This window comes from Notolepis coatsorum, assembly GCF_963971535.1.
Source record: "Notolepis coatsorum genome assembly, chromosome: 5".
Lineage (NCBI taxonomy): Eukaryota > Metazoa > Chordata > Actinopteri > Aulopiformes > Paralepididae > Notolepis > Notolepis coatsorum.
This window is the reverse complement of record NC_140169.1, coordinates 42,921,657-42,934,230: the sequence shown is the minus strand read 5'-3', so window position 1 is coordinate 42,934,230 and position 12,574 is coordinate 42,921,657. Positions and strand designations below refer to the sequence as shown.

General features: G+C 46.2%; 1 long non-coding RNA gene across 1 annotated transcript in view; it reads left to right on the top strand.

The window, feature by feature from the left end:
- The first annotated feature begins 7,397 nt into the window (after positions 1 to 7,397).
- LOC311228689 overlaps positions 7,398 to 12,574 on the top strand; it is a 23,197-nt gene continuing 18,020 nt past the window's right edge. The window contains exons 1-2 of the long non-coding RNA XR_014619679.1: positions 7,398 to 7,483; positions 8,700 to 8,732. This is a non-coding gene — a long non-coding RNA (uncharacterized lncRNA). The remainder of the gene's footprint in view (positions 7,484 to 8,699; positions 8,733 to 12,574) is intronic.

Below are 12,574 nucleotides of genomic sequence, written 5' to 3'. Positions count from 1 at the left end.
TAGCCTGAGTGGCGAGTCGAGTCGCGAGTCTCCCTCTGTCGGTGGAGGTTTTCAGCGCTCCAGTTGCGATTCGATCTCTGTCATCGTCTGTCCCCATGTCTCTGGGTCTTCAGGTCCTTTCTGGTGTGTCAGCGCTTCTCCTGATGCGAAGCGATTTCGTCTGTCATCGGGTCTCAGTCCCTCTGTGTCACTGCTTGGCTCTGCAGGGATCTTTCTCCGTCTCCTCTGAGTGTCACCGGGTGTGTGTCTGTTTCTGTCCGTCGCCATTCGCCCTTTTTATCAGGGGGAGAGAGAGAGGGGGAGGGGGAGACAGAGAGCGAGAGGGAGGGGGGAGACCCTGCCTGCCTGTTCACGTCCACTTATTTTTGGTCACATTCCAGAAGAAACATGTCTGTTGGTGTCCTGTGTCCACATGTTACACAATTTCTTCTGCTGATACAACCAGTTGGTTCTGGTGACAACGGTTTTCACAGTCTATGGGGAGACAGACTGGCTTTTGATGCATAAATAATAAAACATGAGCTATTTCCATCTACAAACTATTTACCATTCTGTGATTGCATTTTAGAATACTAAGATAATTCTTTATTGTCTAGCCAGTGACTCACTTTTTCAGACAGTGTCCAGACAACAAACCATATCTCCCCGTCCTTTAATAGAACACTTTATTTTCCTGATGAACATTTAACCAATACTTATTCTTTATTGTGACTAAGTTATTCTAATAGTTTCTAAAAGTTTATGCCTACATGTAACCTTATTAGTTTTCTCTATATCCTGGATGCATTTTGAACATTTGGCCTTACTTGAGTGCTGCTGACTCGTCTATCTGAGAGGCTCTTTTTACCACTCCTTTTACTCTGTCCCCTAACCATTCTGCCATGTCGTAACTTGAAAGTCCTTACTTAGGGTAGGGGTCAGTTTTATTGTCTTTAAGGTCAGCCATCTGTTTTCTGGGGAGTCAACCGCCTCTACCCTAGGGTCTCAGAAATACCTTCACATGGTGTTCTAATCACCCTGTCTTTCAAATCAACTTCTCTGTTTTATCATTTGGTACATTTATAGTTGCTTATGTTCATGTTCTCATTTAGAAATATACGACAAAACAAAGAAAACAAATTGAAATGTAAATAAACTATGAACGGACCGATGACCCCATGTCACTATATGTTTACTTTTATTTATTATTTTGTAATTTTATTTATATATATATATATTTTTTTTTAACTTGATTTAGATATTATTTTCTTATAATTTTGTCTGTCAATTGTAATGTTGTTGTTGTTGATGTTTGTAAAAAAAAACAATTCATAATTGCAAATAAAAATGTAAGCTTAAAAAAAGAAATTAGAGAGCGGCTGGGTGGCGCAGCGGACTAAGCGCTCGTCACCAACACAAGAGACACTGGTATCGAATCCGGCTGTCAGCGTTGCCTCCGGCTTGGCCGGCCGTCATAGTGGCTCGATTGGCAGAGTCAGCGGGAGGGAAGCCGGTGGGTGGGTCCGGGTCGTTGTAAAACAGCGACTCCTACAGTTCGGTCGGGGCGCCTGCACAGCGAGGGAAGGATCTGGAGGGAGGTAGTGTGACCTTCCACACGTTACACTCTCCCAGTGAGAGTCCACGCTGCCAGGTGAAAAGAAGTGGTGGGCTGGGTACACATGTGTCGGAGGAAGCATGTGATAGTCTCCGCCCTCCCAGACCGACGGTAGGGGGTAGAGTGTGCAACGACCAGAAAGGGGATTGGGAATTGGCATAACGACGGAGGGGAGAAAAACGGAAAAAGAAGGGGGGAAAAGATCATATTTTTTTTTATTAGTTTCAAAATGGGGGCACCCTGGCAAAAATAAAAAAGCTACTGTACATACAGTAGATTTCATTATCTGTTCTTGGTGATACTAAATCCAAATTGAACTCGGGCATTTGAAATATAAGATTTGGCACAATCCATAAATGTGCGAATTGGCTATAATAAGGTAATTTATAAGCCTGCTATTCTATATTCTATAATAATATTTCAAATTGCATTGAGATTCAGTACTGTATCTACAAAACCTTCTGTTTAACACATTGAGTGCCACGCCCCTTTGACCATATTAGGCCGTTCCGTGCCAGCACTGAAGTCAATGGGAGGTCGGGGAAATTTGCGAAGGCTTAAACCATATCTTAAATTATGGCTATGGGTCTAAAACACCCCTTGCTTGCAGTCAACATGTACGAAACAGATCGTTTTTTCATTGGTACATTTCCGTTTTATACCGTTTTGAATACGAGTATAGTTTTGGAGAGTTCTAGTAATTCCAGAGAAATTCCGCGATAATAGCTCTTTAGTGGAATACACAAAACACGTTGTCATTTTTCGGCTGACTTATGAATCGTTTTCAAATAAACGCTAGATTATTGATAGTATATGTGTACTTATGCACGCAAGAGAAGCGGGCTGAAAAATCTATTATCCATGACCTGGTTAGCGCTAACGTCATACACACACACACACACACACACACACACACACACACACACACACACACACACACACACACACACACACACACACACACACACACACACACAGACACGCTGCGATGGTTGAGAAAAAAACATCTGATTAACCCAATACTGGTAAAATAGAGTCCTTACCTCACATCAGATGTTCTGCAAAAAGATTAATCCAATTCCTGATCGCCATTCCAAATATTGATCGCATTTATTGATCCAACGTTATAGTCCGAAACACATAATCGACGCTGCTTTGAGGGTCCTCAGTCAATCTGGTAACACGATACTGCTTCCCCGATATGGGAAAACCCCGGACCGGACTTTTTTTCTGATGCACAACCCCAGCCAATCCAATCCAATGATGTGCATTACCATCCGGGAGACGATAGGCGGCGGTATTTGCCCTTTTCGAGCTCAGACCCATTCACAATGATAACGTCAGGTTTAGGGCTGACCTTCGATTTTTTTTTTGGAATTCGAAGCTTCGGGGCCGAGATTCGATTTTAATTCGAAGCTTTGAATTTTTTTTATTCTTTAATTTATTATTATTAATATATATATTTTTTTCTATTTAAAAAAAATATATATTTATGTTGTGGGACTTGTACAGCACTTTGTTCAACTTTGTCAGTGCTGTAAAGTTTAAACCTTTTTAAATCTTAGACAAACTAAGCACTTTGCTTTCATGAAATATTGTAAGCCGTCATTTGAGGCTTTATAAAAGCAGCACAATGAACACAAATCTGTCAGTGCCGAGTCCGACTTCATCTTAAATAACAAACAACATTGCTTGTTGTAATTAACAAAGAGAGGCAGAGTTGATTTAGCAAAGAAATAAAAAAAATATTCATATATATATATATATATATATATTTTTTTTTTTATTCTTTTACATAATCGAATTTTATTTTCATATTCGAATCCCATGCCCATCGAACGAAGCTTCGAAGTATTTAAGCCAGCCCTAGTCAGGCTGGATGGAGGAAACATGAATGGATATCGCTAATAAAAGAAATAACGATTAAAAGATGAGAAAACTCGTCATTGGCACTCAACGCATGGCGAGTTAGCACGACTAATCTTGTCATTGGCACTCAATGTGTTAATCATCTTCCCTTATTAATTTCCTTAGATTTTCTGTACACATGATCTCAAGAAGGTACTGAACGAGATCAGTGGCAGTTTTTCATGTCTGGTAATTTTTTGCCAGACATGTAATTCACTGTCAAAGATGCAAAGAAAAATCATAATTCATATTCTCCTTTGTTTCATCACAATTTAAGCAAGCCTAGTAATAGACACAATATTTGACACAGGGAATACATTCACTGACGTCCGTAGATGTCCCTAGATACAAAGAATATGCAAATGGACCTTGTAGAAGTGGAGCAATATTCCATTTACTTAGGTATGTATTCTAGGCGGATTTTCAGAAAATAGGGCTCGGGGCTTAAGAGGTTAATGTTGTTGTTAACGTGAATGTTGTCAAGCGGTGCATGGAGGGGTGAAGTGAATACTTTGTCATACTGGAGAGGTGCTGCTTGCACAAAATACCTTTCCTGCAGGTATTGCATTTAGCTGTATTCCATCTTTTTGTGAAGCTCAGCCAAACGTGTGCCGCTGTTAGCCCGACCGCTGTTAGCCCGAGCGCTGTTAGCCCGAGCGCTGTTAGCCCGACCGCTGTTAGCCCGAGCGCTGTTAGCCCGACCGCTGTTAGCCCGACCGCTGTTAGCCCGAGCGCTGTTAACCCGACCGCTGTTAGCCCGAGCGCTGTTAGCCCGAGCGCTGTTAGCCCGACCGCTGTTAGCCCGAGCGCTGTTAGCCCGACCGCTGTTAGCCCGAGCGCTGTTAGCCCGAGCGCTGTTAGCCCGAGCGCTGTTAGCCCGACCGCTGTTAGCCCGAGCGCTGTTGTTAGCCCGAGCGCTGTTAGCCCGAGCGCTGTTAGCCCGAGCGCTGTTAGCCCGAGCGCTGTTAGCCACGGCCCAGTAAACAAGAGCCTCTGCTCACACACTGACGCTGACGCACACAAGCAGTGAAATCATGTTGGTCGAAGCAACAGGTCTTGGTAGTTGAGTAGATTATATGCAGCGAGGGGAAAAAAGATCATTGAACTCTCAGCTTGTAGAATATAATCTTTACTCGCACATGGGCTCCTAAATAATTTTTCCCATTTGGCAAACATCTATTTTTGTTGAAACGCTCACCCTGTTGAGCCCTGCCATGGTCTAATTTATGTATGTGATAATAATAATAATAATAATAATAATAATAATAATAATAATAATAATAATAATAATAATAATAATAATAATAATAATAATAATAATAATAATAATAATAATAATAATAATAATAATAATAATAATAATAATAATAATAATAATAATAATAATAATAATAATAATAATAATAATAATAATAATAATAATAATAATAATAATAATAATAATAATAATAATAATAATAATAATAATATAATAATAATAATAATAATAATAATAATAATAATAATAATAATAATAATAATAATAATGATAAATATAAATTGTATAGCGCCTTTCAGGAAACCCAAGGTCGCTTCACAGAGGGCTAGGGAAAGGGGGCACTAGGGGGGAAAGGGGGGGGGGGTGAGGGCAGGTAGAGGGATAATGAAACCTAATCTAATCTAAACTAACTAATGGGGAAAAGCCTTGGTGAAAAGGTGCGTTTTGAGAGCTGTTTTGAAGGTGTCCAGGGTTGGGGCGTTGCGTATGTACAAGCCATATGGTAAGCAAAATCAGGATATTTGTCTGGGACTAAATCTTATCAGATGGGGTCAGATTGTACATCCTGAAGACGGTCATGTTAGACAGAAATTTTGACAATCTATTAAAACTTCACAACACTATAGTGTGTGGAAGTGGTGTTACCCTTACAGTGGTATGGCTCAGATACTGAAATATAAACACGCCTGTCCCCTCTTAGTCCATTAACTGCTCCGTTTGGTCTTAGACCAAGACCTTTATGCTTGATTTTTTTGTATGCTTTTCCCCCATAACGCATTACATTTAAAGATGGTCCCTCTGCACGATTGAACGTAGAGAAACACAATGTGCTGAATAGGTCAACTAAGTAATTAGTCAAAAAAATCTATTAGTTGACTTACATTCTTAAAAATTATTTAGAATTTCTTTAGTCAAGGAACAGCCCTGAATGTAAAGATGAAGTAATTACTATGCAGAACATGCTCACATAGCTGATTATTACAGACATGGTAGTTATATATATATATAGTTATACTGAGAGTTAATTACTGACTAATCCCTCACTCTCCACTCGTACTAATGACAGATGTGAATATCAACATAACCTTCAGGCTCCAGCACACACACACACACACACACACACACACACACACACACACACACACACACACACACACACACACACACACACACACACACACACACACACACACACACACACACACACACACACACACACACACACACACACACACACACACACACATAAGCCTTGTGGTGAGCTGGAGGCCATCTGAGGGATAGAGAGACCTTTAGGAGGGGTGTTGGAGGGAACATGATGTCACCATGTGACCACACCATGTGACCACACCATGTGACCACACCACACCATGTGACCACACCATGTGACCACACCATGTGACCACACCATGTGACCACACCATGTGACCACACCATGTGACCACAAACCGGCCCAGCAGCGCGGCACAATGACATTTCCATGTGCTGCTTATTAAAGGGATATTTCACCAGTTCAGTAAAAGGTGGTTTAGCAGTCTTACCTCTATGTAAAATAATCTACATGTAAGCTAGCGACCACTGCTGTAGGGCTGTCCCCGACTAAGGATTTGGACGGTCGACTATGATTGGCCAACATTTGCCGTTAGTCGACTATTGGTCGACAAAAATATATATATATATAATATTTAAAAAAAATAATTTACACTTTTATTTTTTATTTTTTTTATCATTCCATTTGGGCTGTGGGCTGTGCTAAATGTCTTGGTCCACTGATGGATACATCTTGATATTTGTCTAGTCTAGTGTGTTCAGGTGAAATCCTCTTTCAGTGCCTCTGTGCCTGTTTTCGTAGGCAGTTAGCCCCTGGTATGCGTGCCATTAGCGTTAGCCACGCTTCTAGGCCTCTTTTCTTTTGGAAAGAATGATACAAAAAAGTTTTTTTTTTTTTTTTTATATTATTTTTTTTGTTTGTTTTATATTCGACTAAGAGGTTGGCCAGTCGACTACGGCTCCTTTCGACCGACTAATCGACTAATAGGGGTCAGCCTCTGCTGTCAACACCACCATTCCTCCCAGGCGTCAGGCTCCTCATTCACTTCCATTCATTTTGAGGACCTAGTCTATCTATGGAACACTTGGGGGTTACGTGTCTTGCTTAAAGGAACACGCCAACTTTTTGGGAAATTAGCTTATTTGCCATCTACCCTGGAGTTAGACAAGAAGATACATACCCTTTTCTTCTCTGTGCGTGCAGTATGCTTATAATATTAGGGAACAGCCGCACCGTTAGCCTAGCTTCTCTCAAAAAGTTGGCATGTTCCTTTAAGGGCCCCTTGACTGTTGTTGTTGTTGTTGTTGTTGTTGTTGTTGTTGTTGTTGTTGTTGTTGTTGTTGTTGTTGTTGTTGTTGTTGTTGTTGTTGTTGTTGTTGTTGTTGTTGTTGTCATTGTCTTTGTCTTTGTTGTGGTGGGAATTGGAAGCCCAGTTGGTTTGCAGATCCAAACAGCCTACTTCTCAGTCACACTTCTACATGTTTCTAACCTCTCAGCCACTGTCACCCTGTTGATGATGTCATGGTGTGTTTCTCACGCACTAACGGTGTGTGTGGTGTGTGTGTGTGTGTGTGTGTGTGTGTCCCAGGAGGAGGAGATGCCTGAGGTAGAGATAGACATTGATGACCTGCTGGAGGTCAACAGTGAAGACGAGAGAGCCAGCAAACTGCAGGTACGTCCCTGTCCCTGTCCGTGTGTGTGTGTGTGTGTGTCCGTGTGTGTGTGTGTGTGTGTCCATGTGTGTGTGTGTGTGTGTACACTGTGTGTGTCTGTGTGTGTGTGTGTGTCCATGTGTGTGTGTGTGTGTGTGTGTCCGTGTGTGTGTGTCCGTGTGTGTGTGTGTGTCCGTGTGTGTGTGTGTGTCCGTGTGTGTACACTGTATGTATGTGTGTGTACACTCACTGTGTGTACACTGTGTGTGTGTGTGTCCGTGTGTGTGTGTGTGTATACTGTGTGTGTGTGCGTGTACTGTATGTATGTGTGTATACTGTATGTGTGTGTACTGTATTTGTGTGTGTGTACACTCACTGGGTACACTGTGTCTGTGCGTGTACTGTATGTGTGTGTGTGTATGTATGTGTACTGTATGTGTGTGTATACTGTATGTGTGTGTACGTGTGTGTGTGTACTCTCTATCTGTGTGTGTGTGTGTGTGTGTGTACTGTATGTCTGTGTGTGTTTGTGTGTGTGTGTGTACTGTATGTATGTGTGTGTTTGTGTGTGTGTGTGTATACTGTATGTCTGTGTGTGTATGAGAGAAAGTTTACATAATTATTGCCACTATCAACTTGTCTGACTACTTTTCCTGCCAATAGCACTGAACATGTATGTGTGTGCCCACTGTATGTGTATGTGTGTGTAGATTGTGTTTGTGTAGTGTTTATCTATATAGAACATCTCCTGTTAAAATGTGCATTTATTATTATGTTTCCTAAATCATAGGTGAAAAATTTACATTAGAATGAATTTACTAAAACAATAGACATTGTTTGACACCATCCTGTCCCTCTCTCTCTCTCTCTCTCTCTCTCTCTCTCTCTCTCTCTCTCTCTGCCTCCCTCTCTCTCTCTCTGCCTCCCTCTCTCTCTCTCTCTCTCTCTCTCTCTGCCTCCCTCTCTGCCTCTCTCTCTCTCTGCCTCCCTCTCTCTCTCTCTCTCTCTCTCTCTCTCTCTCTCTCTCTCTCTCTCTCTCTCTCTCTCTCTCTCTCTCTCTCTCTCTTTGTCCTCTCTCTCTCCCTCTCTCTCCCTCTCTCTCTCTTTCTTTGTCCCTCTTTCTCTTTCTTTTTCTCTCTCTTTCTTTGTCCATCTTTCTATTTTCCTCTCATCTCTCTCTCTGTGTCCCTCTCTTCATCTTTCTCTCTGTCTCCCTGTATCTCTCCCTCCCCAAAGGAATCACTAATAGACTGCTACAAACCAACAGAGGTGAGTATAGTGTTTCATGTACAGTATGTTTATGATACACTGTATGGTTTTGTGTACTGTAGCTCAATGGGTAGAGTCCTTGTTCCTCCGAGCATGGCACTAACACTGCCAGGGTTAGAGGTTCAATTCCCACTTTGAATAGTAGCTACTAGTACAAGAAATGTGATGTAGAAATGCAGTCATTGATTTCTCTCTCTCCATCTTTCTCTATTTCCTTATCTCTCTCTTTTCTCTCTCTCTCCATCTCTCTCCCATAATGTACATAAAACTCTGTATCAAAAGACCCCCATTAGTAGAGATAGTGTTATGGTTTGTAACCGACCCCAATCGCACAACACAAGACAGGTATGAGAGTAAGCCAAAACAGGGCATTTATTTCTTACATAACAAAAAGCGGCACAGTCCCTTTAAGGGAGAACACACAAACACTAGAGTAAAGGAAATATGGAAAATGCGGCACTGTGCCTTTAAGAGGCGAACAGGCTAAGGGACTAAGGCTAAGGGCCAGGGCTAATGACCAGGGGCACTGGAGAGGGGGACAGGGACAGAGGCCCGGAGAGGCGGGCTGGAGACAGGGACAGAGAACAGGGTTAAGGCCTTGGACAGGGCGAGGGCCAGAGCTGCTTACAGGGATGAGGACAGGGTTCCGACGGCGGAGGCCTGGCACGGGGACAGGGGCCCGACGGCGGAGGCCTGGCACGGGAACAGGGGCCCGACGGCGGAGGCCTGGCACGGGGACCAGGGGCCCGACGGCGGAGGCCTGGCACGGGGACAGGGGCCTGACGGCGGAGGCCTGGCACGGGGATCCTCCTCCTCCTCTTCGGATGCTGCAGACGGGCAGCGCAGAACAAAGGGGGTCCCAGGGGACCGGGATGGGAACACGCCGTCCTCCCGTGGAATACTAGGGAGCGACGACGAGCCTCACCCCAGGAACGAGGATCACGAAGAGACGCCTTCCTCCCGTGGAATCGGGAGCGATGGCGTGCCGCCTTGACGTCTGGAGTGGGAACACTGGAAAACCTCCCGTAGAGAATTAGAGAGCGAAGACGGTGTCCCACTCCAGGCAAACGGCGACAGGTGGTGATGGCTGGGCCGTCGTCTCACGCCGGAGACGCGGCAGGTGATGGTGACGTACAGAATGGTAACGTCCAGAACTCCATGAACACTGAACACAGATACAGATACAGAGTCCAGAACACAGAATCCAGAACACAGAACGACCCGACAAGGACTGGAGGGGAGTCTGCAACCTATGTACTCTCCCGAAGTGATTGCAAACTCCCAACAGGTGCGTGAAGGTAGAGGATCAAGGATGTCCAAGGGTGGGGGCTGGTGAAGAGTAGAGGAGAGTAAATCATCGCAAGGGTGGGGGCTGGTGAGGGAGAGTAGACAGGGAAAAGTTCAGGGAACAAGTGAATCCTCACAGTACCTCCCCCTCCACGGGAGCCACCGGGCGACCGAAACACCACCATGACGGGGCAGAACACTAACATGACGGTCAGAACACTAACATGACGGGGCAGAACACTAACATGACGGGGCAGAACACTACGGAATCAGACAGCGGGGCAGGGGACAAGACCAGGCAACAAACAAAAAAAAACTGGGCCATGCTAGCAGGGGAAGCTACACCTAAAGTGGGGCTAGCAGAGGGACTGGGTAGCTGCCAGAGCATTGCTAGCTACAGGGCCTATGCTAGCTGTACTGCTACATTAGCATAGAGGCTGCGCTAGCTGCCGGAGCTAGGCTAGCAGACAGGGCTGGACTAGCAAAGGAGAACAAGCTAGCTGGAAGGACAGTCCTAGCTGTGGGGAACAGGGTAGCTAACAGGGGAGCTAACGAGGCTAACAGGGGAGCTAACAGGGGAGTCAACAGGGGAACTAACAGGGGAACTAACAGGGGAACTAACAGGGGAACTAGAGGGAGCTAGAGGGAACTAGAGGGAGCTAGAGTGGGTTAGAGGGAACTAGAGGGAACTAACAGGGGCTAACTCACATACACTGTCTGTGCTGGCTGGGGTCGTCGACTGGTCGGGTCGTACTGTTATGGTTTGTAACCGACCCCAATCGCACAACACAAGACAGGTATGAGAGTAAGCCAAAACAGGGCATTACATAACAAAAAGCGGCACAGTCCCTTTAAGGGAGAACACAAAAACACTAAGTAAAGGAAATATGGAAAATGCGGCACTGTGCCTTTAAGAGGCGAACAGGCTAAGGGACTAAGGCTAAGGGCCAGGGCTAAGGACCAGGGCTAAGTGTCAGGGCCAGGACCAGGGGCACTGGAGAGGGGGACAGGGACAGAGGCCCGGAGAGGCGGGCTGGAGACGGGGACAGAGAACAGGGTTAAGGCCTTGGACAGGGCGAGGGCCAGAGCTGCTTACAGGGATGAGGACAGGGTTCCGACGGCGGAGGCCGGGCACGGGGACAGGGGCCCGACGGCGGAGGCCTGGCACGGGAACAGGGGCCCGACGGCGGAGGCCTGGCACGGGGACCAGGGGCCCGACGGCGGAGGCCTGGCACGGGGACCAGGGGCCCGACGGCGGAGGCCTGGCACGGGGACAGGGGCCCGACGGCGGAGGCCTGGCACGGGAGCAGGGGCCCGACGGCGGAGGCCTGGCACGGGGACAGGGGCCCGACGGCGGAGGCCTGGCACGGGAACAGGGGCCCGACGGTGGAGGCCTGGCACGGGGACCAGGGGCCCGACGGCGGAGGCCTGGCACGGGGACCAGGGTTCCGACGGCGGAGGCCTGGCACGGGGACAGGGGCCCGACGGCGGAGGCCTGGCACGGGAGCAGGGGCCCGACGGCGGAGGCCTGGCACGGGGACAGGGGCCCGACGGCGGAGGCCTGGCACGGGGACAGGGGCCCGACAGCGGGGCCTGGCACGGGGATCCTCCTCCTCTTCGGATGCTGCAGACAGGCAGCGCAGAACAAAGGGGGTCCCAGGGGACCGGGATGGGAACACGCCGTCCTCCCGTGGAATACTAGGGAGCGACGACGAGCCTCACCCCAGGAACGAGGATCACGAAGAGACGCCTTCCTCCCGTGGAATCGGGAGCAATGGCGTGCCGCCTTGACGTCTGGAGTGGGAACACTGGAAAACCTCCCGTAGAGAATTAGAGAGCGAAGACGGTGTCCCACTCCAGGCAAACGGCGACAGGTGGTGATGGCTGGGCCGTCGTCTCACGCCGGAGACGCGGCAGGTGATGGTGACGTACAGAATGGTAACGTCCAGAACTCCATGAACACTGAACACAGATACAGATACAGAGTCCAGAACACAGAATCCAGAACACAGAACGACCCGACAAGGACTGGAGGGGAGTCTGCAACCTATGTACTCTCCCGAGGTGATTGCAAACTCCCAACAGGTGCGTGAAGGTAGAGGATCAAGGATGTCCAAGGGTGGGGGCTGGTGAAGAGTAGAGGAGAGTAAATCATCGCAAGGGTGGGGGCTGGTGAGGGAGAGTAGACAGGAAAAGTTCAGGGAACAGGCGAATCCTCACAGATAGATGTACACTGCACTGGGTATGGGCATGCCCACTGGGCTTAATATATATTAGGGCTGTCAAAATTAATGCTTTAACTCTGGAGATTAATGATTTAAAGCGTAATTAAAAAAAACTAGATTAATCTATGGAGTGAAACATTTTCAATGTTCTGAACTTTCAGCAGTATATTTGCTTGTTATTTTTTTGCATTGACTCATGCACCTTTTTGAAAATCATCTGACATGAAGATGGAACACATTTTGTTGTTAATATGATTTATATTACTGGTAGTTCATATACAAGACATTATCGTCCTCTAAGCCAAGCTGCACTTTAACATATTTCTGTTA